This window comes from Amblyomma maculatum, chromosome 5 (genome assembly GCF_055883805.1).
Source record: "Amblyomma maculatum isolate TAMU_Amacu chromosome 5, ASM5588380v1, whole genome shotgun sequence".
In the NCBI taxonomy this organism is placed as follows: domain Eukaryota; kingdom Metazoa; phylum Arthropoda; class Arachnida; order Ixodida; family Ixodidae; genus Amblyomma; species Amblyomma maculatum.
The window spans coordinates 64001817-64028647 of record NC_139348.1 but is presented as its reverse complement, the minus strand read 5'-3'; the positions used below and the strand labels follow the sequence as shown (position 1 = coordinate 64028647).

The 26831-nt window shown below is 42.5% G+C and overlaps 1 long non-coding RNA gene across 2 annotated transcripts; it reads right to left on the bottom strand.

Annotated features, from left to right (window-relative positions):
- Positions 1 to 5543: 5543 nt before the first annotated feature.
- Positions 5544 to 15764, bottom strand: LOC146188420 (uncharacterized). 2 transcript variants are annotated; one of them, XR_014707200.1, is made up of 4 exons: positions 15533 to 15764; positions 14331 to 14406; positions 10350 to 10460; positions 5544 to 6194 (listed from the first exon to the last, which is right to left on the bottom strand). It is a non-coding gene; the product is annotated as an uncharacterized LOC146188420 (long non-coding RNA). The 2 variants fall into 2 exon arrangements; XR_014707201.1 differs by having other exon boundaries at positions 10374 to 10460.
- Between the last annotated feature and the right edge of the window lie 11067 nt (positions 15765 to 26831).

The following is a 26831-nucleotide window of genomic DNA, read 5'->3' as shown; positions in this document are numbered from 1 at the left end:
TTACTGATATTGTACTCAGAACTATGGTTAATCTTTTACTTGGCCTTATACACTGATAATGTCATTATACGCTTGTTAGTCTTTGACTGTGCACGTGCTGCTTTTCACCCATGACTGTCCTCTAGGGCGTTAAGATTGTCTCCGGTTTTGAAGCGGAAAGCTTCACTACGTGTGTAGAAGCCTAGCTTCGCGTATGCCGTGTGCCGCGACCGAGTGAAGTCACAGCCGAGGCCAGCTGCGCAGCCCCCTCGCCAAGCTCCGCTGGCGTTGCCTAGCAACGCTTAAGAGGTGTTCCACTCCTCATTAAAATAAAAATTAGTCTCCATCCGGGAATCGTACCTCCATCTCGGGAATCGAGCGTCCATAATGAGTCGACTGCAGAAATAGTTTCGAAGATTGGGACGGCAATCAATGAGCCAATCTTGGAATCAGATCTTGAGGCCTGCCATCGTGTAGCCACAAAAAAACCTAGTAAATACAGCATCATCGTGTCGTTCCGGTGCCGAGCAAAACGTGACACTGTACTTCGCAAGGCAAAGAAAATGCATCTAACAAACAATGAGCTATAGCTTGGCGATCCAGCCCCCGTGTACGGAGACGAGCACTTGTGTCCTGCTCAAACGAAACTGCTTGGTCTGGCTACCAAGAAAAGTATGAGCATGGTTGGAAATCTGCATGGTCATACAACGGCAAGATTTATGAGGCAGTCTGAAATTCAGATATAATACGGATAGCCAGTGAGCTGATCTAAGCAAGATCTCCACAGCGCCTGTCAATGACACCGACGCTGTCAGCCAGGAAAGCAGCTCCGAAACTACCGCTTTCAAGTTTGTTCGTCTTTTTTTGTTTTTCTGGCATTTGCATATAAAGTGAAAAGATGGATTACCACCAGTTTTCCTTAGCGCACACAATCAACTTTAAAAATCAGTTCTCCGAATCAGCCTTTCATCTTAACGTCCGCTTGGCTTGCAACAAAGAAGAGATCGCTATCCTTTTTAATCAATTTCCTTTCAAGTTTACTGTTGTAATGTTGACGGAAACCTGGTGCCAAGATGGGTGCAGAATGCTGGAACTACCCGGATATGAACATGTCTTTCATAACCGTATGAGTAGACGTGGCGGTGGTACTGCCCTTTATGTTGCTTCCCGCAAACAATGCCGTATCGTACCAGATTTTATCATGATAACTGCAAATTATGAAAGGCTAACGTTACTAGCTGGTAATGAAATTTTCTCTGTATTGTACCGGCCCCCCACTGGCGATGTTGCACAGTTAATGAATTTTTTGAGGAGTTATTAGAGTATACTTAGAGTACTTATAGACTCTATATACTCTATATACTAAGTACTCTATATACTAAGTACTCTATATACTTAGAGTATTTAGAGAAGTGTCGGTTCATTTGTGGCGGCGATTTCATATTAAGCAATGTGGTTCGCGACTTCTGTACGCTTTTGCTTGTTATGTGAATTTAATCGAAACCGCAATTAGAGTAACATGTTCTACTTCGACTGCACTGGATGTTTTCATAACCAATATTGAAACTAATGTCTACAGTGCCGGAACAATGGCTTCTGATGTGACTGACCATTGTCCTATATTTGTCACCTATCGAAAGGAATCCTCGAAGCGTTGTGATTTTAAAGAGCGTTTCTTAGTTCAACGCATTACAGATCGCGCTTTAGAAGCCTTCAACTGTGCCATCTTACAACACGACTGGTCATCTGTTATGTGTAAGGAAACAGCGAATGATGCGTATGCTGCTTTTATTGCGCAGTTTTTACATATGTACATCAAGCATTTCCCGCTCGAAACAGTAACGCGCCCTAAAAAAGATAAGAAAGCCGTGGATTACTTATGAACATCTAAAAATGATAATGAATAAAAATAGATTGTATCATTTGTTTTTGCGCACGCGCTCAGAAGCGCTATGAAATACTTAATACAGTTAAGGAATAAACTCAGAACTACGCAGGGCAAAAGCTGTAAACTACGAACGTCAGTTTACTGACACTACTCGACAGCCCAATAACATTGCCTGGAGAGTTATAAATGACGTCTTGGGCCGTCAAAAGGGAAACCTCACTCCTAAGGTAATAAACTTAAATGGCATCGAAATAAAGCGCAAATCCGTGCAAATTATTTCAATAACACCTTTGCGAACACTTTCCTTTCTTGTTCCAGCAATGCGAATAAATATAACGAGGTGAGTAGCTAGACTCAAATAACAGAAAGCATATTTTTAGAGCCAAAAGATGAAATTGAAGTTTACAATATATTCCCGGCTTAAAGAATACCAAGGCTTTGGACATCAATAACATACAGATTAAACCAGTAAAACACGTCGCTGACTTACTTCCATCTGTGCTCACTTATATTTATAACTTGGCGCTTGAGTCTGGTATTTTTCCCACTGGTATGATATCGGCTAAAGTTTCGGTTATTTACAAGGGTGGTGAACGCAATTTAGCTTCAAATTATAGACCAATTTGTGTACTTCCGGTCATTTCGAAAGCACTATAAAAACTTAATTACATACGTATAATGAGGTTCCTTGATAAAAAGCATGTTTTAAGTGATTCAAAGTTTGTCTTTAGAGCTGGTAATTCAACAGAGACCGCACTGCTAGCAGAAAAAATATTGCAAAATATTGAAAATAATTTTTTCAGCGTAGGCATTTTCATCGATTTTAGCAAGGCGTTTGATTGTTTAGACCATAATATTCTAATCAATAAGTTATACTCATGTGAGATACGCGGAAAACCGCTATTATTACTGGAAAGTTATCTCAGTTGTAGAACACAATCGGTAAGCCTCCATAATGTAACTTCTGAGTTTCTACCTATCCACTACGGTGTAGCGCAAGGTAGTGAGCTGGGGCCCTTGCTCTTCAATATAATCCTTAACGATATTATCAACATAGATAGCACCGTTCAGTTTATAATATACGCTGACGATACTACACTGCTTACCTCTGGTAAAGACTTAAACAATGTCTTAACGAAATGTAACGCAACTCTAAATTACCAGTTTGGTGCCGCAAACATCGACCTAAATTAATTGCAGCGAAGACTAAAGCAATCATTCTTCGGGCAAAAAATAAAAGCTTGCAATGCAATTATGTGTTAAGTTTTGAAAAACAGGTGATTAACATTGTTGAAGAGCATAAAACATTAGAAGTATATTTTTCATCTAACTTGAGCTGGGAAATGCACATCAATTATCTTTGCAAAAACCTTTCTTCTGTTGTAGGTGCACTGTCACGGTGTCGCAGCACTTTGCCCTTAAAATGTAAAATACAGATTTATTATGCACTCTTCCATTCCCATTTAACTTACTGCAATTTAGTATGGGCTACGACGACAGACTAATGTGGACAAATTAAATTGCACTACAAAAAAGAATCGTTCGCTTGATTGCTAACCTTGAACGGTCATTTTCCACAACAGACGTCTTTCAAACACGTAACATCATTCGCATCGACAAGCTTTATGAATTCCGTCTTCTGCAAACGATGTATTTTTCTTCCACCAATGTCACAAATTTATCAACGTTGGCATCTTTAGAATTGTGCCATGCTTCGGTGGACACAAGGAATCAAGACACATGGAGAATACAATTTTTTCGTAATAACTACAAATTGCAGTCTTCATTCAATAACCTCCCTCGCACTTTCAATATATTTTAAAGCACTGCTGGCTTTACCAATAAAGATCTACTAAGCTATTTTGTTAAATTATGAAATGAAGCTATGTTGCTTTGATTTGTTTTTCTATGCATGATTTCTGCATGTATCGTGTTATCTTTGTGCAAATGGCTGTACGGTTCTCTTATGTACTTGATTTGCATTAATATAGCAATCTTCTATTTTCTCTTATCTACCTTACAGCTCTGTTAAACAGAGCTGTAAGGTAAATAAAAGAAAATAGAAGATTGCTCTAGAAGATTGGTTTTGTATGAAACTTTCTTTTAAACGTCAGTCTTTCTGATGTTTCTTTTCTGTTGTATATTGCGAGTTTTCATTATGTTTGTGTTATTTCATTGTTACATTTTTGTTGGCACGCTTGCTGTGTACTCCATGCCTTGCAACAATTTCCTGGACTTAGTAGCTTTTATCCAGGAAACCTTCCAGCAAAACTGGAAGATAAACTACTGAACTGAACTGAATCTCTTGTTTACTCAGCCGAGCGCTTTACCGCTGTGCCACGACCCGGGTCGTGAAACGCTCTCCAGAATTCCGCTTGTCTACAGTGAGGATGATAGCGGGATGCCGCGAGTTACAGATACTGCGGTTGGTGTGCAATTTGAAAGTACCAAAGATTAAGATAGTTAAGCCACTCAATTAGGGTGACGTCGAGGATGTGACATCACCCATCGGCCGTCAGATTTGAGGACCAAGCAAGCTTCTTGCGTTCCGCAAGTAACAGTTGCTGCGGCTTTCCTTTCCTTTAAACGAATTATAGAACGCCGGAGAACTTATACGCACTCGACATGGGAGCAAAGCAGCATTTAGCTGCTGGCGAACGGCAAAGAAAATGGAGAATTTATTTTCTTCTGATCCCGATGTAGTCAATGCTTTTCGCCACGTATATTTAGGCATAGCAGAGCTAAGCCATCTTTCATTTTGTCTTCAATTTAATATGTTCGCACGTGGCCGGGACAATGCTGAAGGCACCAAGAGAATAGACTGGTGTTGCACTTAACTCTATTGGACTGAACAATGCCGTAAAAAAGCGACTTGGTGGAGGTGGTAGCAGCATGTGTGCTCATCGGGTGTTGAACTACGAATGTGGCTTGTAACTTTCAACGCTAAGTTTAGTCGGCGCACAAACATGTCGAAGAAACAGCAGTACTTATTCTTCTCGTTGCTTTTAGGGCAAGCAGCAAAACCTTAGTCCCACCATAAAGAAATTATTTGGTAAACAGCTGATGCTGACATAGTAAGTAAGTAAGTGGTTTATTTTCCGTTTGCAAAACACAGTTGTGAACGGACAGGTTCGAGGAAAAAAGCTGCGGAAACAGCTTGACAGGTCCTAAAACCCGTTTGTTGGCAGCAGCAGCCGCGCGGAATGGCAATGCTTTCAATACAATAAAGCACAAGCATGAAGAAAGAAACAAAAATAACAAACACAAAAGGTGAATCTGCAAAGCTACATAGGTTAGTATTAAAAAAAAAATACAGCAGCCTGAAAATATTCTCACTCAGTTACAAAAGAAGTACAATTGGCAAGGAACATATGTAGTGCTGATTTACAATGACTAACCCAATGGTTGACAATATAAATACACACTCAATATTAGTGGCAAAAATAATTGTGTAGAGTAGATAATGAAACATGTAAAACATCAATATTTTCCGAGATTAGTGCATTGAGTAAGGCAGGTACACTGTAAACCAAAATACACCCTTAAGGGTGGATATCGATGTCTATAACACCCGTACACCCTTCAGAGAGGGTAATTTTAGGTTGAAATGTACCCTTATAAAGGGTAATGTTTCATAATTTTTCCCCTTTTGCAGCAGAAACTGGGGAAGGTGTTTTATGCCAGTTACACCCTTTCACAATGGGTGTAAAAACCATTTTTACCTTCGCATCCTTTTTTCAATTTTGCCCTTTTATACCGTCCTTTTCGTTTTGGAAATTTCTTTACTACGTACTGCGTGGCCAAGCAATGCTCAGTGAAATGATCAAGGCTTTGCACTTCCCAAAATATCCAGTATGTGCTGCAGACAACACAGCTGCTTTCTCTTGGTTTGAGAACGTTTAAAACATGTCAAACATTCAACGAGAATGAACACACATGAAACTGTACTCTTGGAAAACCATTTACTGAAACCATTTAGGGGACATGACAGACAGATACATGCTATCAAAAATATGACTTTGGCTTCAAGGCTAGAAGAGCAGATTCTCAATGGCAATAACAATGTGCTTTACCATGGCCTGGTCTTTAGGCAAAAGCAATTTGATATGCTGCTATGAAGCGCTGAATGATGTGCATCACGCCTTTGTTATATAAACACCTAAAAATACCTGATAAAGTATACAAAAAGCCAGTGTGCTGCCATTCATGCTATAGCGCCTTCTATGATGTCTGGAACTCTGAGTACTAAATAAAAAAAAATCTCTTGTGCCTCTGCGAGGATGATGCTGGTGAATCCGATGCATGGTGTATATAGCTTCTCTTTGTCCTGAATAAAAAACAAAAAGGAAGAACAGAAGTTAAAATGTTCGCTATTTCTACAAATGACAGCATTGTTACCATCTACTGGCTTACAAATTTGTATCAGCAAAAGCTGTTACTGCACTTTGATAAAATATTTCACACTTTAGAGCCTGCAAGGCACAACAAAGCAGCCCATCTTCAAAATTTATATAAAAAAACTGTCTAAGTCTAAGGTTTTTCTTTTTTAAATACCAGTCTATAAGCCCCTATGTCATTAACTTTAGCTATTTTTCTGACTCACCGGTAAGCTGCTAGTCAAATCTGCTAGTACTTGCCAAATACACTCCATTACAGTCTTATTCTCCTAGCTAATTCCCTTTCATGGTCCGGATCTGCAGTTATTACCTGTCCTAAGTAGACATATTTGCCTACCATTTCCAGTGTTTCATTGCCTATTGTAAACTGCTGTTCCTTCTCGAGGCTGCTAAACATTACTTTAGTCTACTGCATATTGATTTTCAGGCCTACTTTTCTTTCTGCTTTCCCTGCCTAGGTCACCAAACATCTTTTGTAGTTCATCTCCTGAATTACTTAAGGCAACGTCATCAGCGAATTGTAGATCACTTCGGTAGTTCCCATCAGCTGTTATCCCTGAATGCTCCCATTACAAGTCAGAATACTTCCTCGAAGCAAGCTGTGAATAGTACTAAGGAAGTCGTGTCTCCTCCCTAACGCCTCTTTTGTATTGCAATTTTGCTACCTCTTTCATGCAGAATAATGGTCGCTATACAGCCACTACAGATATATTTCAGTACTTTCACATACGGTTTGTCTACACCCAGATTCTGCAGTGAGCAATGCCTGCACGATTGCAGAGGTTTCTATTGGGTCAAATGCTTTTTCTCTATCAAAGAATGCTATGTGTAAGGTCTGGTTGTATACCGAGCATTTTTCTATCAGCTATTCTATTCTAATACCAGTGCTGTGACAGGGGACAAAGATGCGAAGGAAGGAGAAGCACTACTAACAACTGCAGTTTATGTGAAAAATACACAATATACTCACGAAAGACAACCAAAAGTGCAAGCGTTTGCTCCTTACCCCGTAAAAAAAAAAGGAGAAAAAAAGAACAGACATTAGTTAGATATCCGAATACGAAATTTCATTCATGTGTATTTACTGAACAGATGCTTATGCACGTGTTGCTGTTCTTGTCAATCGGCTTCATACAATGTCAATTCATCTTGGTGTCTGAATATAACTTTTGCCCGGTTAAAAAGAGGAGCACATGCTTTTTTTGACACATTAGACACACTTGGCTTGTTCAGGTGAGTCTCAGTAATGTAGGGCTAAATTTGGTGAAGGAGCACCATTCAAAGACGTTTTGCGTTTTAATGAATTTCTCGGTCTGGCCCATATTATAGTTCTTGCCGCATTTAAAAGGTATGTCATAGACCACGCCCTCTTCACATGGCACAAAGTGCCACTCAGATTCCACTTGGCCGGCTTTTTTTGGTTCTTTTTTGTTTTCATTCGGTGGCTCTTCTGTCCAAAAAAAGCACGAAATTTTCCTATCTTATTAGGAGCCGAAAATAATACCTCAACCGCATATCTAGTGCCAACTTCTTTAAGCCTATGGGATAAATGATGGATGTATGGTATCACTGCATACATCTTTTTATCTCTACTGGAAGGCCCCTGTGGAACATGTTTACCAAACGACAATCTTTTTCAGGATTTTATTGCAAGCAAGTGTTATCACGTCATCTGGGAAGCCGGCTAACTTTTTACCTTTGAACCTGCTGCTTGAAACTTCTGTTTATATCGTGGATGCATGATTTAGTAATCGCTGATAAGCACGGCACTGCTATGCCGCACTTAACTATCTTCGAATGCTCTGAATGATAACTAAGTAGAGGCTTTTCAGACATATGCAGAAAGAACCAACAAATTTGATCTTCCTTCTTTTGCAACAGCCAAGATTGGAGCTGATTTCATTTCGTATTTCGAAAGTAAACATCAAAATTTGGAAAAAAGTCGAAATACCAGAAATTAGCCCCAATTCCTGAATGTTTGAATGGAAGGGAATGAAGATCATGTTTCTTGTGCCTTTCTACAGTGGTCATAAAAGCCTTTACTTATTTATTATTCAGGACATTTGAAGATAGTTAAGTGCGGCATAGCAGTGGCATGCTTAGGATCAGCGAATTATAAATCATGCGTCCATGCTAGACACAAGTTTCAAGCAGCAGGTCCATAGGCTCAGGTTAGCCGGCTTTCCGAATCACTTGAAACGCTTGCAATAAAATCCTGAAAAAGATAGTCGTTTGGTAAACATGATCCACAGGGGCCTTCCAGCAAAAAGAAAAAGAAGTATGCAGTGATATCATACATCCATCAGTTATCCCATAGGCATAAACATGTTGGTATTATATTGCTGTTTCCAGCTCCTAATAAGCTAGAAAGAATTTGTGCTGTTGTTGACTGAAGAGCCAGAGAATGAAAACAAAAATGAAGCAAAAGGAAAAATACCTGCCAAGTGGAACATGAGTTGCAGTTTGTGCCGTATGAAGAGGGAGTGGTCAATGACATACCTTTTAGGTTTGGCAAGAACTATATAGGCCAAACCGGGAAATTCGTGAACACGCACTTACGCCAACATAAAAACGCCTTTGAATAGTGCTCCTTCGTCAAATTTAGCCCTACATTACTGAAACTCACCTGAACAAACCAAGTGTGCCTAATGTATCAAATAAAAAAGCATGCACTCCCCTTTTTTTAGAGAGCAAAAGTTATTCAGACGTCAAGATCAACTGACATGGGAATTGCATGATGCCTATTAGGTGTACAAGAACGGCAAATCGTACATAACCATCCCTTAAGTAAATATACACGACTAAAAGTTCTTACCTGAATTCCTAATATTTTTCGGGGGGGGGGGGGGGGAGTAGCACATGCACTTCTGGTTGTCTTTTATCAGTAAAATAGCTATGTATTTTTCAAATAATCTTCAGTTAGTAGCGCTTGTCGTTCCTGCTCTCTGTCCCCTATCGCAGCACTGGTAAAGTTTTCGAAGATGTACCAACTAACTGAAATGTATGTTTTGCTATGGTATGGATATGATCGATAGTAGAGTGTAGTACCCTTTCCGAAAACCTGCTTGATCTTTTGCTTGACAAATGTCTAAGGTTGACCTAATTTTGTTAGCCATTGCCTTAGTAAAACCTTATATTTAACAGATAGTAAGCTGATTCGTCTATAATTTTCAAGTCCTTGATTTCCCCTTTTTATGAATTAAGATAGTGTTAACAATCTTCGATGATTCCAGTTCTGTTGATGACTCCAGGCCTTACACTTAAAGGATGGCTAGCTTTCCTAGCATGGTATCCCTCCAGTCTAAAACAAATCTGTGGTTACCTGATCCTTCCCAGCTCCTTTCCCCCTTTTCATAGTTTCTAAAGCTTTCTCAATCTCGTTCTTCGTCACTGATGGAACGTCTGATTGATTTTTAAAACAGCCAATCTTGCTGTCCTGACTACTTCAGATGATACATAGATTCACCGTTTTAGGGCTGCCCGTTCTTTAGAACACGGTCAATTTTCTTCATGTAATACTTCCTTACGTCAGACACTTTGTACGCGTTGATTACCTTTGATAGCTCTGCCAGTTTTATTGTCGATTGGTTTGGAAGCTCTTATACTTTGGCATTTCTTAGTCAAATATATAGTCTCATTAGACAGCTTACCGGTATCTTCTCTATCCTACCACCTACTTCTACCGTGCACCCAGTAGTGGTATCACTGAAGGTATCACTCATCATTTATACACAAAAGTTGTCATCTTCGGTTAAAGCTGAATATCAAAATCGACTTTGGTCGCAACTGATGAAGTGAAATTTGGGGGTCCAGGGGGCCAAATTCTGGATGTTCCCCATCCCCAAGCGGATATGCTCGAATAGGTTAGACATATCCAATATCAGCTCAGTTATCATAAAACCAATGCCTAAAACAACTATGGGCAATATAAGCTTTTATTCACACTCATCATTCTCATAAAGCACCTTTCACTCCCACTTGCTGCCTATGAGCCCAGTCTTGCTCGGTCCACTATTGCTACTTCTATGAACAATGTGAAGTGCATGACTCAATCTTGCAATTTATTCGATATTGCAACTACTCACATTTCTTGTGTCTTGGGACGATACCAATGCATCAGCCTGGAGAACCACTTTCATGTCCCTGCTGCACTGCCATAAGCCCATCGTTCTCAATAAGGTTGAGTCATGCAGGAACTGCAAAGAGACCAGTATAAAAAAGGCAAAACAAAGGAGAGATGTTAACTTGCAACAGTTACTGCATGCAGCAGCAGACTTGCATGATTACAATATCCACTCAGGAAGTGCTCCAAATCACAGCCATATGTTAGAAACTAGGACCGCAGTAGGCATCTGCTCCTGTATTTCTGTGAATAATATCAAATTGTTAAGTAAACCCTTGCCAAGCGTTTACTTCATGAGTAAAGCATGATAGTGCAGTGGCAATGAAACCTCACTGCATCAGTGCACGGCGTGATCTAGACCGACATTTCTCCCGAATCGCTTTGCATTAGTTTTATACACTTACAAGTCGTAATGATGTTCCAGGCAAGAAGTGGCTTTGTAGTCAGAGTTTATGAATGGTATAATGATTTTCAGTTCAGCCACTTCACACTGAAGTCAAACATTTTTTCTTTATGGTTTAGGGCATTTAATACCCCAAAGCGACTCAGGCTATGAGACACACCATAGTGGAGGGCTCTCAAAATTCTAACCACTTATAGTTAACGTGCACTGACATTGCAAACACATAGACACCTTGCTCTTTTGCATCCGCTGCTAAGTGGCTGCCGCACATTTTGAGCAATCCAAATTTTTTCAGCATGCCTTTATGTTTTCCACTGAATGGCAGTATTAACACTGCTGTGGATGCTGCAATTGCCAAATATCACAAGAAAAATGGCAACTAAGATTAATGAAATACATTCTTCAGGAAACCAAGTATGTGTGTGCATGAGAAGAAAGGTGTATTACCAAGCCACACGATACATATATTGGTCCTTTCATACCTTGCAGTTGTGGTGAAGGTATCCAGAGGGGAATATTGTTCAGAAACTACTAAGTCTACCAAGTTTCCCTGTAAACAATGTTAATATGTCAATATGCAATTTTTTATGCGTTAAAAGATGACCTGCGCTACAAACCATCTTCTATTCATCTATTATATTCATCAACTTTTTTTCAAAGCTGTTCCCCCCTCTACAGTATGAGCTGTATTGCTTTTTGAAACTTTTGTTGGTGCTTCTCACTTTGTCTTGCATTTGTCTCTTTTCTTTTGGCATTTCATCCTTTGCATGTGCGGCGTAACATAATTCATTCTGTTCAAATATCTCCTTTCTGTCTTATTTATTCCTTTTTTAATGTCACCCTCCAGACTCGTCAGCAATGCCTTCCTAGAACCTCCATCTTTTTCTTCCCTGCCTTCTGTACGATCTGTTTCTCACAGTAGCTACTGCTATTCACAGCTAAGTTGGCCCATGGCAATTCACCTACAAAATCATCAATTTTCTCCTACAAACACATGCAAACGTCCAACCTGCTTCTTGTGCCTATTCATTGTGTACAATGCACTGCTCTTTAAGTGCTGCAGCAACACTTTTTATTTTCTTCAGGTTAAGGGATCATCTATCTAGTACAATGCACTGCTCTTTAACTGCTGCTGCAAAATTTTATTTTCTTCAGGTTATGGGATCACACGTTCCAAGTTAATATAAGGTCATCTCCAAGGCAGCACCTTTTTGTTCCTTCCCTACTCACCTTAGTCCTTGGGAAGCAAAAACAGAAACTACACCACTGCCCAGACATTGACAAGTTCACTTGTCAAAACATCCACTGGCAGACTGCGGCTGCCCCTCAATCCTTCTTCAGTCTCCTTTGACTTTATGTAGATCTGATCTATTTTAATGATAGAATACTGATATTCAGGCCATATTAGTATGCAGACTTTTGGTGCCACACAAATTAGCTCGCTAGGAATGTTATATCAGCTTCATACAGCAATTGAGTCCAGCTGTGGCTTCATCTATAGTTGTTTTTTTTTTCTTCCAACTCTCACCTCTGATAAATTAGGACTTTATATTTGCCTCAGCATTTGGCCTTTTTGAATGAAATATGTAAACGATTGAACCTGAATTAATTTGGTCATATTGAGGCCCTTGCATATCTCACAATATATTTGGTTTTAAATACAGGCCTCAAAGTAAGCATATAGTGTGTTAGCGTTTTGTTTTAGCACGATTTCAATACCAATCAGCTTTTGCAACAGCCGTAGCCATTCATTAGTAAAAGGTTATTATGAGAGTGCTAAAGAATTCCCAATTTAATGACACATGAATAAAGAAGCCATGAGAAGCTCCATTTCTGTCTGCTGACATTTACATCAATGATAACCTCTCCACACATTTTGCCTTTCATTCACCTAATGCAGGGTTTTAAGGAACACTGATGCTCAACATAATATTCAAAGTGGTCTGAAACGAGTCTCGGCTGAAATTCAACTACCAAGAATGAATAAGGTATTTAGTACATAGTTATACATATTGCTATGAAATAACGAAGCGCCAATGACGAACGAATACAAGTTCCACTACAAGTTGTCCATGAAGAATGAGAGGAAGAAGATTGCTACACTGTATGAAAGAGCACTGGAAAATTGTAGAGGGGTGAAGCCTCAGTTCGCAGGTTGAGCCAACATTTCAACAAGTGGACTTGCCTTCGTCTGGGCCGAGCGGGCATCACTGGCAAGGGTTTAAATATGCTTTTGATTTTGTTCTCATCTGCCAGCCAGCACTGCGATATCATAATGTTGACAACTACCAAGTAGCCCAGCAAAACACCCTGCATGGATATCTAGTCCATCGCCTTAACCGCTCGGCCACCGACTGCAACCACACACAAAAAAATTCTCAAAAGCATTCTCCAGATGGGGGAGAAGGAAATAAAAAAAAGAATATTAACAGGACAGTGAACCACAGTGGCAGGTATCGTTCACTGCCCTGTTAATATTTTGTTTCTTTTTCCTTCTCCCCCTTTGGGAAAAGCTTTTGAGAATTGTTCCCCTACAGATATCAGTTATCAGGACCTTTTGGAATGCACGTTGCTTTTCAAGAAAAGTGTGTCTGCACTAAAACTGCTTTAAGTGCCGACTAATCACTGCAGAAACAAGCATACACTCGCTCCAATCTTCTGAAAAAAAAAAGAAGGAAAAACTACGTTTTGGGACTGGTACGGGTCCCTTGTTAATATGAAGCGCTGCATGGAACGACAGCGGCTTAAATATGGTTAAAATTGCAGAGTGACCGACTGTACATCTCTGGAAGATTTACATGTGTCCTGCTAAGAGCATGCCTCATGTTATGCTTTTAATAGGACACGTGGAAATCTTCCAGAGATCTACAATCGGACACTACCCAATTTTATCGCATTTAAGCTGCCCTAGTTACACGCAGCGCTCCATGTGATCAAGGGACCCGCACGGGCCTCGAAATGTCTTGTTTCCTTTTTTTTAGAAACTTTTGGCGAGTGTATGTTTGTTTCTGCAATGTTCGCCTTTTGCCAGACGGTAGTCCGTGAAACCCTGGACTATGCTGACTAATCATCTACCCTGCATTGTAGTTTTTCCTGCTGCTGCCACTTTTATTTTTTTCAGGCCACAGGAACAGATTCCAGGCTGAAAAATCCATACTGAAGGACTTTTTTGTCATTTTTCTTTCAGTTCTTGACCTACTTTCTTCTCATGCACCCTCCTCCTCCTCAGCTTTTCTTCAGCGTATTTAAACCTCTGCCAGTGATGATTTCTCTGCCCAGATGAAGACAAGCCAACTGGTCAAAACGTTGACCTGCGAACTTAGGCATCTCCCTCTACCCTTGCTCAGTGCTCTTTCATACAAGTTGTCCGTGACACTTAATTGTATTTGTTCATTGTTGACGCTTCTTTATTTCATAACATGCACCAACTAACACAGCAAAAAGTTCTACTGGAGTGCTTACATACACATTGCATTATTTATGTAGGATGGAGAACACATAATCCAACTTAAAAAGAGGTACTGCAGCCAGAACATGCACCATTGGTTCACATGCCGCTCCTGAATATTTTCCAGTTGCCACAAATTCAGTGCTGTGAGCTCCTATGTGGTATGTCCTGCAGACATAATGCAATGCCGTCATAAATACAACTGAGCAATGTGGCCAGAACAAAAATGTTGCAGAAGTGAGAATAAAAGAAGCTCTGTAGAGGTTATCACGCAGAAGTTTTTCACACAAGGGCAATATTTCTCACTTCCCATTTTTTTTCTTTTATACACTTATACTTAGCACCACAAAACATTGGCTTTCCATTCTAAGCAGTCTGACTTTTAATGCATTTTCATTTTTTGTTTCAATTAACAAATTGGTCATTTATACACTATATTTTCTTAATTCGCAACATCAAGCGTTCTGTCTGAGCATTTTCTTGCCTTTAAACCCTCTGTTTTAAATTTATTTTTTTAATTCATCAATGATGAATTAAAATAATTGCATTAACTCTTCATCACCTATCACACGCCAATCAATCATCTATCACTAGAAGCCCAAATTACCATGATCAATATTTTTATGCACTCTTTTCGGCATGCTGTGCCAACTACAACTACTGCTAGTATTACTACTACTACAACTACTACTACTACTAGTAATACTATGCCGACCACTTTTCGACCGAACGTGTGGCATAAGTTGTCACTTAAGCTGAAGACAGAATGAAATAAATGCAAAGCAATCAGATGCACAAACCAGCGGCGAATGCCTGTGCAGAAGATAGAGAAAATTGTTTCTCAAATATTGTGCTTACACAATGTATCACATAGAGCTAAAATACAGCCCATGAGCGCTTATGACAGTAAAAATTGACATGCGCGAAGGAACATCTGGGCGAGACGGAAATCGACCAAATGCATTCTCCTTGCCTTTCAAGCTTGTCAAATTTTTAATCTGGCAGAACGCAGAGGTCCTAAAGAGTATGTGCTAGTAATCTCTAACATGGGTGCATGGCTTCCAGTTATATTCGTGTAAATGGAATGATTTCTCTATGTTTACTGTTCAGCGCACCCCCCTCCCTCCCCCCTCCCCGTTAGTGTTGCAACCGCTCTAGGCGGAGAGCTCCGAACAAGTTTGTAACGCTTGCAATTTCCTGAACGTCGAGCTCAGTAGTATGACAGGCATACTTTTTGTAAAACATGCGTTCTAAAATTCGCACCCACCATGTGCCAATACATAAGATCGCTTACCTTTAGAGGGAGGTCGAGCATCGTCGTGAAGACAACAAAGAACGCAAAGCTTCATAGGGAACTTCGAGGGCCACTTCTGTTCCGAGTGTATGTCAGACGGCACCCTGAGAACAGTGAACGAAACTACTCGCATCTGCAGTTAAATATGCACACAAAAACACTACGGTTCACTTCAATACGTCGCAAAATATGTCCGAAAATGCCGTTGACGTGGACAACGCACCGCCGCCATTCCACACGCTGAAAAGCAAAATGGTGGGAAAACGTGACCACGATGACACCGATGGCCACCTGGCGGCAGACAAGCAGCGATGCAGCCTCGCTTTCGGTTTCGGTTTTATCGCGAGACGAAACGTGTATTTTTCGTACAGCAGCAGCAGCAGCCAGAACGATTGTGTTAGCAGACAATCAAAGAAATTAAGGGAACTAACTTATTGAGGTCGAATTAGTAAATTAGGTGGATGTCAGTCCGAAAGAAGAACGCGCCTGTGCGAACTCCGCTGTTGTGATGCGTGTCCGTTCTTTCGCTCGGTCCAGCTTCGACTGACTCTCTCGGTATTCACATTTCACACCTTCACATCCGTTCTTCCCACGGTTGAATCCCTGGTACCGGCACGTACACCAGTCACACACACGTCAGAGACGGCTCGCTCTCTCTCCTCATGTGATCTTGCCCTGCGGTTTCGTGTGCTGCGCCGACGGCCATGAGAAAGTTCGTTTTAGCCTTGGCTGGGCGCGGTGTCGGATAGCGGCGTCAGCGTTCGATGGTCAAGGTAGACAATGCCTAAACGGGCACTTTCGTCGGCGTAGTCGGCGTAGCGCTGACACGAACCTCCCGAATTTGCGCCTGTCCTCAGGTGCAAGCATTCAGGGGAGATGGCATAAGCTCATTAGCGACGAGATCGCGCTCCTTGTATCTCCACAGTTGTTCAACAGTCACTGTTTTTCGGTTGATTTTACCAGGTGCGTGGTGTAGTCTTTCTATGACTACAAGGTTTGGCTCATCACTTCTGTAATTTCAAAGGGTCCTTCGTAGCGCGCGTCAAGTGTGTTCCGTGCGCCGGCTTCGAGCACGAAGAGATCTCCGGGATGAAATTCTGAGGCCCGTCGCCTTGCGTTATATCGGGCGGTTGATTCTCGTTGACTCTCGAGAAGGCAGTCCCTTGTTTCCGCACTGGCAATTGCTACAATTGCATCTATAATCTGCTCTGTCGCGACGAAGGTCAGTCTCACGGCATGCACTAGAATGAGAGGCAAGCCCGCATCAATACATGGAATAGTCAATTACAAAGCAAAGCGCTTTCTCATATGCGCCCATAACGAGGTGACAAGCAGCTTTAAAGAAAGGCTGTCGGCCTCCAGTTTTATAGGTACATGGAGCGCAAAAACTACTGATAGACAAAAATTGAGCTTAACTGAAAGTTCATTTTTCAATCTGAAATTGAATATGTGATGCCCCATGTTATGTTTGGGGCGTCGGAGCCCCGTGAGCGAGGAACCTCTCGATACGGTTGCTGGGTAGAGACTACTTTATTGTGCTTTAGGAGAGAGGGGAAGAGAAGGAGAGAGAGAAGCGCGAGCGCCTGTAAAGAAAGCATTGCTTCTCGTGCCCTGGTCGCGCACATGGTCCCAGGACGGTCCAGTTCCGAGGCAACGCACGGCTCGATATCATCCGCGCGTCGTCGTCGGCGCAGGCAGGGGGGACCCCCGCTTTTCTCTCCGAAGTGGCCGGCTCGCAGCTGCGAGGAGGCATTGCAACTGGAGCGGCAGTGCGTTCGTTTACTAGGAGGCGGTGTGGCAGTGCGTCGGTTCGCGCACACAACACCCCTTCCTCCTTAGACTGGGTCACCGTATCGATTGGGTGGACGACGTTCACGTTGAGGCCTTGGCAGAGCTTGATCATGCCTGGACTCGTTTTGTTGGTCGTCGCAGGGTTGTGTTGCGCAGTCATTTTGTCGGGCCTCTGCTTCTTCATTTTCGGAGTGGGGCGCTGTAGGCAGATTGTCCTCAGGCGAAGCTTCCGCTTGTGGTGTCGCGATCATGTAAAGAGCCGGCAGTGTGGACTGTTGTTCGCTTGCTGCTGGTCCGCTGGTCTGATCGTTCAATGACGGATCTTCCGTCGGGTAGGATTCAGCACCTGGCTTTTTGTGATCAAGGTGGCGACGAACCGTTCCGGTTTTGGACCTGATCAGCCAAGATCGATGCCCTACTATTTTTTGTACAGTGCCTTCTATCCAAGCAGGGCTTCCTGCGAAGTTGCGGAAGAAGACCGATTTTCCGACGGCCACTCGCCTCGTAACGCTCTCGTCCGTCCGTGGTCTTTTCAGCAGGTCGTGGCTGAACACGTGTAAGTGCCGGTGCAGTGATATACGCATCTGGCTACTCGTAGTGAGATCATGCGAGGCAGGAAAGCCGTAAGGTAAGGTAGAGCGTTGGTGGTCTAGGCGTTAATTATGTGGCTAAATAAAATAGTAACATGCAGCAATGTTTACGAGCTGCGCATGTTGTTAACAATGCGCCTGCAGTATATGCAACTTTCTCCTAGATCGTCAGGATGCAAAAGAAGTGCTGGAGAAATTTTAATTCCGCAACGGCATTGCACGCTCCGTTTGGCGCCGTCACTATGCGCCCGCGATACGATGGTAACGGGGTGGATGAAAATGTTGGCTTGATGTTATATCCGATGCATGGACTCTGCCGGCTGCCGGAATGGATACTATAAACATGAAATGTTTACAATGCCAATGTGTAGTGCATTACAAGTTAATCTCGGATTGCTCTACTACGCACGACGCTCCCTAGCTGTAACTGTTGTATATAGCCTAATTATGGACACTGAACCTCGCATACTGTATTTTTTTTTTCATTCTTACAACCGTTTGCTAATCTCGGATTGCTCTACTACGCACGACGCTCCCTAGCTGTAACTGTTGTATATAGCCTAATTATGGACACTGAACCCCGCATACTGTATTTTTTTCATTCTTGCAACCGTTTGCAAAAAAAAAAATGAGCGCCTGAACGAGTAGTAAAGAGCACATGATATCAGCACTGTGACAGCATTTGTACTGCTTTCACAATTACTTGAACAGACTTCATCATTCTGCAAACGAAATCCACGCTGATACCTCCCTTTATCCTGAAGTTTTCGTAATTAATAAAAAAAAATCAAAACACCCTTACACCCTTGGAGATTGGCGGGGTGCATTTTACTAAATGAACCTTTTCAATACCCCAAAAATCCCAAGTGGGGTAAAATAGGTGCGAACAATAAAGAACACCCATTTCACGAAAAAAACATGGGTGTTGTAAGGGTGGTAAATGACTAATATACCCTTAAGGGTGCAAAGTGGTTTACAGTGTAGGGTGTGAGCAATCATTTGCTTACCGTAATTAGTTCGCGTGTGTGTTACATACCAGTATTCAGGACATACATAGGGCTCAGCGGCCCAGTTTATTGCAGCCCATCAAAGCGGCCGGTGCTTGACGCATTAAGGCGCGAGGTTTGAGTACCGAAATTCGCTGCGACATGTCGCGCAGTGTGAATGCCAGCAAGCGCTGTCATCCTGCCAAGATTTGTTCGCGCAATATATCTGTTCTGTACGGTGTGGTACTTTTTATCTATTTATTTTGAGCATTGAAATATATGTTCATTATTAAGTTGAAATTGCTGATGATTTGCCATTAACGCTGCTGCGCGAAGGCCTTTGCTAAACAGCAATGCTGAAAAGACGGGAGGTTCTTTCCTAAATGGACATCGATTTTAATCATCATCATCATCAGCCTGACTATACCCACTGCAGGGCGAAGGCATCTCCCATATTTCTACAATTATCCTAGTTCTGTGTTAGCTGCATCCAGTTGACCACTGCGAACTTCTTAACATCATCTGCCCACCTAACTTTCTGCCGCCCCTGCTACGTTTTCCCTCCCTTGTAATCCAGTTTGCTCCTCTAAGCGACCATCGGTTATCCTCTCTTCGCACTACATGTCCTGCCCATGTCCATTTCTTCTTCTTGATTTCCACTAGAATGCCACTAACTTGAGTTATTTCTCTGACCCACTCTGCACGCTTCCTATCTCTTAATGTTACCCCTACCATTTTTCGCTCCATAGCCCTCTGCGTTTGCCTCAACTTAGGTAGAAGCCTCTGGGTTAGCCTCCACGTTCCAGCCCCATAGGTGAGTATAGGTAAGATGCAACTGTTGTATACTTTCCTCTTTGGCGATACCGGTAAGCTGCTAGTCATAATCTTCAAGTGCTTGCCAAATGCGCTCCATCCCAATCTTATTCTTCTTGTTATTTCCTTTTCATGTTCCGGATCTGCGGTTGCTACATGTACTAAGTTGACATATTGGCCTACTACTTCCAGTGATTCACTACCTAACTTAAACTGCTGTTCCTTCCCGAGGCTGTTGAACATTACTTTAGTCTTCTGCATATTGATTTTCAAGCCTACCGTTCTACCTTTCCTGTCTAGTTCATCAATCATTATTTGCAGTTCATCCCCCGAGTTACATAGCAAGGCAATGTCATCAGCAAGTTGCAGATTACTGAGGTATTCTCCATCGACCCTTATCACTAACTGCTCCCATTCCAAGTCTCAATACTTCCTCTAAGCATCGATTTTGCTTCAAATGAAACAAAACTGACACAATTCTGTCTTTTTCGGTGCATAATAGAAACCTGGAAGACAGAAGCAACGTAGGATACATCTGCCGGCGTGCAGATTACAAAAAGGCGACAAATATATTGCTCAAGGCAAAAACAATACATATAGTTATACAATTGTAACAACATGCATAAATACAAAGTATTGAAAATAGTACGTAAGAAAACAGACAAAGCTCACAATACACATAATGCAAGCAAAAGGACTGGAAAACATCTTGTGCTACATTTCACTGGGAGAACATTGCTTTGAGCCTAAATAATCACCCCTTCCCTCACAATCATGTCCGTCATGTGCTTTTGGACATGACCTTGGCAGCACACATCCAGCAGGTGGTCACGTCTTTCATTCTCAGCACTATCTTTTTCAGAACGTTGTGGAAATTGCGCAATAAAGTAATACCGTAAGACCGAATAAAGCGGAAAACATCAAGACTCTGGTAAAAAATTCCCTTTCATTCATTTCACGATGTAAATTTAACTGGAAGTCATTGAATTCATGGCCAGAATGCACAACAGTTTCAATATAACGTTTTTCCCCTATTATGCGCGTCGCTTGTTGGAAATTGTTGGAAAGTGAAATTATTCACAGGTAATAACATCTTTCATTAAACATTAGGTACAATTATTTCATGCCTATCAAGGCATTGTGCAGGTTGCCTAACAGTTACACTATTGTAGAAGTACATGATCTGCAAATTAAGTCACAAGAACCCGAAAGTGAAAGCTCAACAAACCTTTTGACTCCTAGGATGGGGGTGAATGCTCCAGACCTTGCGCGTAGCAGCAGCTGCTTCACCAGAGCACGAAGCAGAAGCTGCCGCTCCTAACATAAGTTTTAAAACTTACAAAAAAACTCAGCCCTTGCCATATCGTGGATCAGTTATAAATCCCCCTCATGTATAATGTAAATGAGAAGTTACATAAAAGATGTAGGCTTTGTTTATCTTAAAACATTTTGCTTACTCCTTTATCTCGTTTCTGAATGAACTCAGTAAAATAATAAAGGCTAAAAAAATAGAGAATACCTTTTTCTTCAGGTAAACTGTTGCATAATTTGGCACTTTAAGACTGTATATATAAAATTTTTTGTTCTGTGTTAAATTCATTTTTTTTTTCTTCATATGGCGCTTTAGACAATATCATGCATGGATCCCGTTGTGGTATTTCGTTACAACCACGAAATAATTTACAATGGATGTATTGCTTGCTCTATTCCGGTTTTAACAGCCTAAATATTGCTATAATGTCTAAAGAGTGCCTACATTATATGCGCGGTATGAAAAGCACAATCGTATAAACATTGATACAGCCTCAATTGACACGAATATCGAAACTATAGCCTGCTCTAAGATTAAGATGCACTAAGAAAAGCAACAGAATAGTAGTGACGTCACTCTTATTAATCTCATGTTATGTAACATTACTCTTCTCATGGTCATCCCGTGATTGATGAAAGCTGAATAAAGTGAGCAATTCAGTAATACATTTTAGTGATTATAAGCGAATACCATGTATGGATAGATGTGTTTTGATGTCTTGTGCATCACTGAAAAAATAGGCAACTAAAATGGTGTCTATATCGATTCCGAAATATCGCCTAATATAGTGCACCACATATGATAGGCTTGCCCTTATGCAGTGTACACAGACCAGTCTTCGTAACCTCAGTCAGCATCGCATGCAAGTGGCCACACCAGACCCACCTTTTACGCAAAAAACCCACCTCACCTGTAGTCAAGATCTGTTCTTGAATAAGCTCATCGCCCATGCGGCTTACACGCCACTTATTATAGAACGCTGGCGTCAGTATACAGAGGAAATGATTATGTGCCCCCACTGTACGACTCTAACGCGCGGCGGCATATCTCATGTACTCTGGGAATGTCCTGCTTTTTCTGCTGGACGCTCCGAGATCGAACCCTACCGTCTGAACTACCGTACCCTTCTAGAAGCTGATGCTAACACACAGATGACATTTGCCAAGTATGGTTCCCTTAATTAGTGGCCTTATCAGAGCAATATGATTTGAGTGGCGACCTGTGCAAACAATAAAGATTCTGCCTGCTCCCCATTGCCCCCATCCATGGCCATGAGTATCCCTATTCAATAGAGGACGTTCAATCAATCAGGCGAATTCACTATCGTAAAATAACCTATAAATAAAGATCTGCAGAACACTGTTCAATATCTTCTGGTCTGAGCCTGCCCTTTGGTGCGCAATAAGCACAGATAACGTTGTCCAGGTAGACAAAAATAAGTATATTACTCTAGATGCAAAATTTGTGACATTTTAATGCCAACTGAACAGTTGAAAAGCACTTTAGAATAAGTTAACATATACTGCAACACACAAATAATGATGTAAAATGAATTTGATATCGCACATTGTCCAGCACTATTAATTCTCTATTTACAGTCATAAGCACAGTAACAACACAAATATGAAATGAACTGAACGAAGGAAGGAATCAACATGTGCTAAACTTGGCAGTCAGTGATTTAAAAACAACTACTGCATGTGATATGCAGGTTGCGTAAGAACGTCCGCAAAACTTATGGATTGGATTGGATTGTAAAACGTTTATTGCCAACAGTCTGAAGGGCATATAGGCCCCTCGCCTAAACGACGGCCAGAAGGTCTTGGCTCCTGCGGCGTCTTCGGCCAGTTGGACGACTTTTGTTTGAGTCTCCGGATCGGAGCTGAGTAAGAGAGCCTCCCTATGTTCAAGTGATTATATTTTTTGTCCCTCCAGGGGGGCAAAAGGGCGTTTCCAGAGAATATGGTTGAGATCCGCTTTGGCCTTACATTGCTTACACTCGTTTGAATATTGCCCCGGATAATAAAAGACTGCACATAAACGGGTTCGGAAACGTATAAGTTTGGAGACGGCGCCAAGAGGTGGCCTGACACTTTGTCAATGATTTATCAGCGGCGCGGTACTTCGTTCTATTAAGCCTATACTATTGTGTGATCTCTCTGTAACACACAAGACGATCCCTGTCTGCGAAGCCCTCGGTATGGCCACTGGCTCGGAAAGCAAGACCTCGAGCCAGTTCGTGAGCTGCTTCATTTCCAGCCAGGCATGCGTGTGCAGGTGTCCAGACTATGCGAATTTTGCGGTCGTCCCTTGCAGTCCGCAGGATTCCGTTCGTCAGAGGGAAGACCCTCCCCATGGCAAAGTTCATCACTGCTACCTTTCAGTCAATGACTATCGTTGACGCATCCGTGCCCACTATTGCAAGTGCGATGGCGGCTTCTTCTGCAATTTCGGGACTGCCCGTCGTGATCGAGGCGCCGGCTCGGAGATATGTCTCGGCGCTAGCTACCGCTATCACCATTCTCCCCTTCCCGCAATTAGCTGCGTCCACGTAGGCCACGTCTTCTATCGGATAGTTTTTGAAACATTTGCCGAGGGCTTCAGCCCGTTTCTCTCTGCGATCCTTGTGGTGGACGGGATGCATGTTTTTTGGTAGTGGTGGGATCATCAGCCTATCGCGCACGCTCTTAAGCATGTCCACTTTCGGAACTCGCTGACTCTCGTAATTTATTCCTAGTTTCGCTAGGATTTTCCTGCCTGTAACGCTTCCCGACAGCCTTTCGTACTGCGAGATTGTCACGCCTTCCACAAGTTCATCCAGTGTGTTGTGAAGACCTAGTTCTAAAAGTTTTGCGGTGGGGGTCCGAATTGGTTAACCCAGCGCCTGCCTGACACTTATGCGAATAATCCCTTCCAGCTTGGACTTCTCCGCTGCCTCAGATTAAGGAAAAGAGCTACGTAAGCAATCTTACTTACTACAAAGGCTTGAACTAATCTGATTAGATTCGTTTCTTTCATGCCATAGCGCCTATTTGCGATTCTGCGGATGAGCCGCATAGTCTGTTGCGCGCATATCTCCAACTTTTTTATTGCTTCTCCATTGAAACTGTTGTTTTGAATGTACAGCCCTAAGACTCTAATCCCGTCCACCGTCGGGATATCGAGTCCCTGAGCCTTAAGAGATATCCGCGGGGGATCCGACCGTGATTTCCTCTTTGGTTGGTAAAAAAGTATTTCCGATTTTTGCGGGGAGCACCTAAGTCCCCTATCATTTACGTACTTTTCAACTTCTCCTATGGCCATATTGAGAGTCTCCTCTATTTGACCGTTGGTTCCTTTGCCAATCCACAAAGCAATGTCATCCGCATACATGCAATGACTGAGACCTTCAATTGCTGCTAGTTTGCTAGGAAGCCCGATCATGGCCACGTTGAATAGAAGCGGGGACAGTACAGATCCCTGCGGGGTCCCCTTGGTACCTAGCTCTATGTAGTCTGATTTACTTTCCCCGAAGTCAATTTGAGCCACTCTGTCGGAAAGGACTTTTTTAACATAGTTGTAGGTTTTCGGGCCTACTCCCAGGAGGCTGAGATTATCCAAGATCGCCTTGCGCGTGACGTTATCGAAAGCCTTCGCCAGGTCAAGACTTAGGATGACCTTCGTGTCCCGCGTTCGTGAGTCCAGAATTTCATGTTTTAGTCGCAGCATCACGTCCTGCGTTGAGAGATGAGACCTGAATCCCACCATGGAGATAGGATAAAGATGGTGGTCTTCCATGTAGTTGTTGAGACGTGTCTGCACTACATGCTGCATCAATTTCCCTGCACAGTAGGTTAGGGATATAGGCCTTAGATTCTCGATCGACTGAGGTTTCCCCGGTTTAGGAATAAGTACCACCTTATCCGACTTCCACTGCTTAGGAATCTCACCCGCCTCCCAACATTTCTGCATATAGGCAGTGAATGCTGTTATAGAGTTGTCGAGATTTCTGAGCAATTTGTTGCTTACCCCATCCGGCCCGGGCTCTGAATTAGTATTTAATCTAGCAAGCTCTGCTAGCACTTCGGATTCAGTAATGGGTTCGTCCAAGCGATCGTTGGGTATCCCACACATGCAGAGGTACCTTCTCGGTGTCCCCTCTGTACTTAGATCGAATCTCATCGAGCAGCTCTTGCTCTGTGCTCTCATGTTTATGCTGGATCTTTTGGAGGTTTTGCCTCTGGGCCGTTTTACATCCGTCAGGGTCTAGGAAGTATCTGAGTAAACTCCATGTGCGGGCCAGACTTATATTCCCGTCCATGTTGTCGCATAGCGATTCCCAGTTTTGCCTAGAAAGTTTGAGCGCATATTCCTCTATCTCTTTGTTGTGCCTTGCTATCCTTCTGCGAAGGTTACGATTCCACTTCTGACTTTTAAGTCACTTTTCCATACTGGTTTTGGCTTGCCACATATGGAGGAGGCGGGGTTCCATTGTTTCTAGGCCTGAGTCTTCCGCCACAGTCTTGGTCGCTTTACGGGCGTCCAATTGGAGCTTCCTTATCCACTCCTCAATGTCATCAATCTCTGTGGCGTTAGCACTCTGTTCCCGGATTTTTCGGAAGGCGTCCCATTCGACGAGTGAGTGACGTCGGCTTGGGCGTTTATAGGGCCCAGCAGTAATTACCGTTTCCAAAATAAAGTGATCACTGCAAAGGTGAGGTCCGGAGATGTGTCCCTACTGACGCTATTTCCCATTCTAGTGGGAAACTGAGGGTCTGTAAGTAGGGTGAAGGCCCCTTGTTGCATATCGAGCCAGAGCTCTCTACCCTTGACACATTCTCTCTGGTACCCCTAAGCAGCGTGATGGGCGTTGAAGTCCCCCATTACCACCACCGCTTGTTTGTTAGCAATGCGTAGAGTTTTTTTGAAGAAGCGACCCGAACCGAGGCTTTCTTTGTTTTGGACTGCTGTATATATTCAACACAAATAGGCTGGTCTTAATTTTATTATTCGGAATGAGTTCTAGAAGAACGTGCTCTACGTGACTAATCCCCGTGTCATGCGCAATAGCCGTTATGTTCCTTTTGACGAGGGTGGTAACTCCCGCCTTCTCGCCAGAGGTATTCAAAGATTGATAGCCTGATAATTTTGCAATCTCTCCAGTTTCCTGAAGAGCGATCACGTCCGGGCAGCCTTTACCAATGAGGAGTTGTTGAAGAACTGCTCGCTTCCGGCGGTATCCCCGACAGTTCCACTCCCAGAGCGTATATCTATTGTCCTTATGTTGCCTGGCCATTTTGAAGTTGTTGAAGGGTTATCGTAATAGCGTCTGTCTTATTCTCTACGGCCTGCCGCCAAGCATTCATAGCTAACAGCTCGTTTCCTAGCCTTTTGGTTTCTGTAGTGATTTCCTGAACAACGTTAAAAATGGACTGAATTTGTGCCTGAATTTTGTTATCTGTGGCCTGAACATGGGCGTCAATTTTGTCCTCTAGCCTCCTGCATACCTCTGCGAGCGTGAGCTCGGGCTGCGTGTTGTCACACGTCCTCTTTTTTGTAGGCGGGCGAAGCGATGTTGACGCCACCGAGGCATCACTGACACTGGCCGCCGCCTCCACCAGTGCATGCGTTATCTTTGGTTGTTGAGTAAGCCGGGATTAGCCCATCTTCTGGAGTTCTGAATTTTCCCTCTCAAACTGCTCTGTTTTTTTTTAGTAAGTTTCCTTACGTTGTCAGTAAGGGTCTCAACCATCTTTCTCAATTGGAGGAGCTCATCTGCCCCCTTATCCGAATTATTTTGGGAGGATCTACCTATCCAACTCACCTCT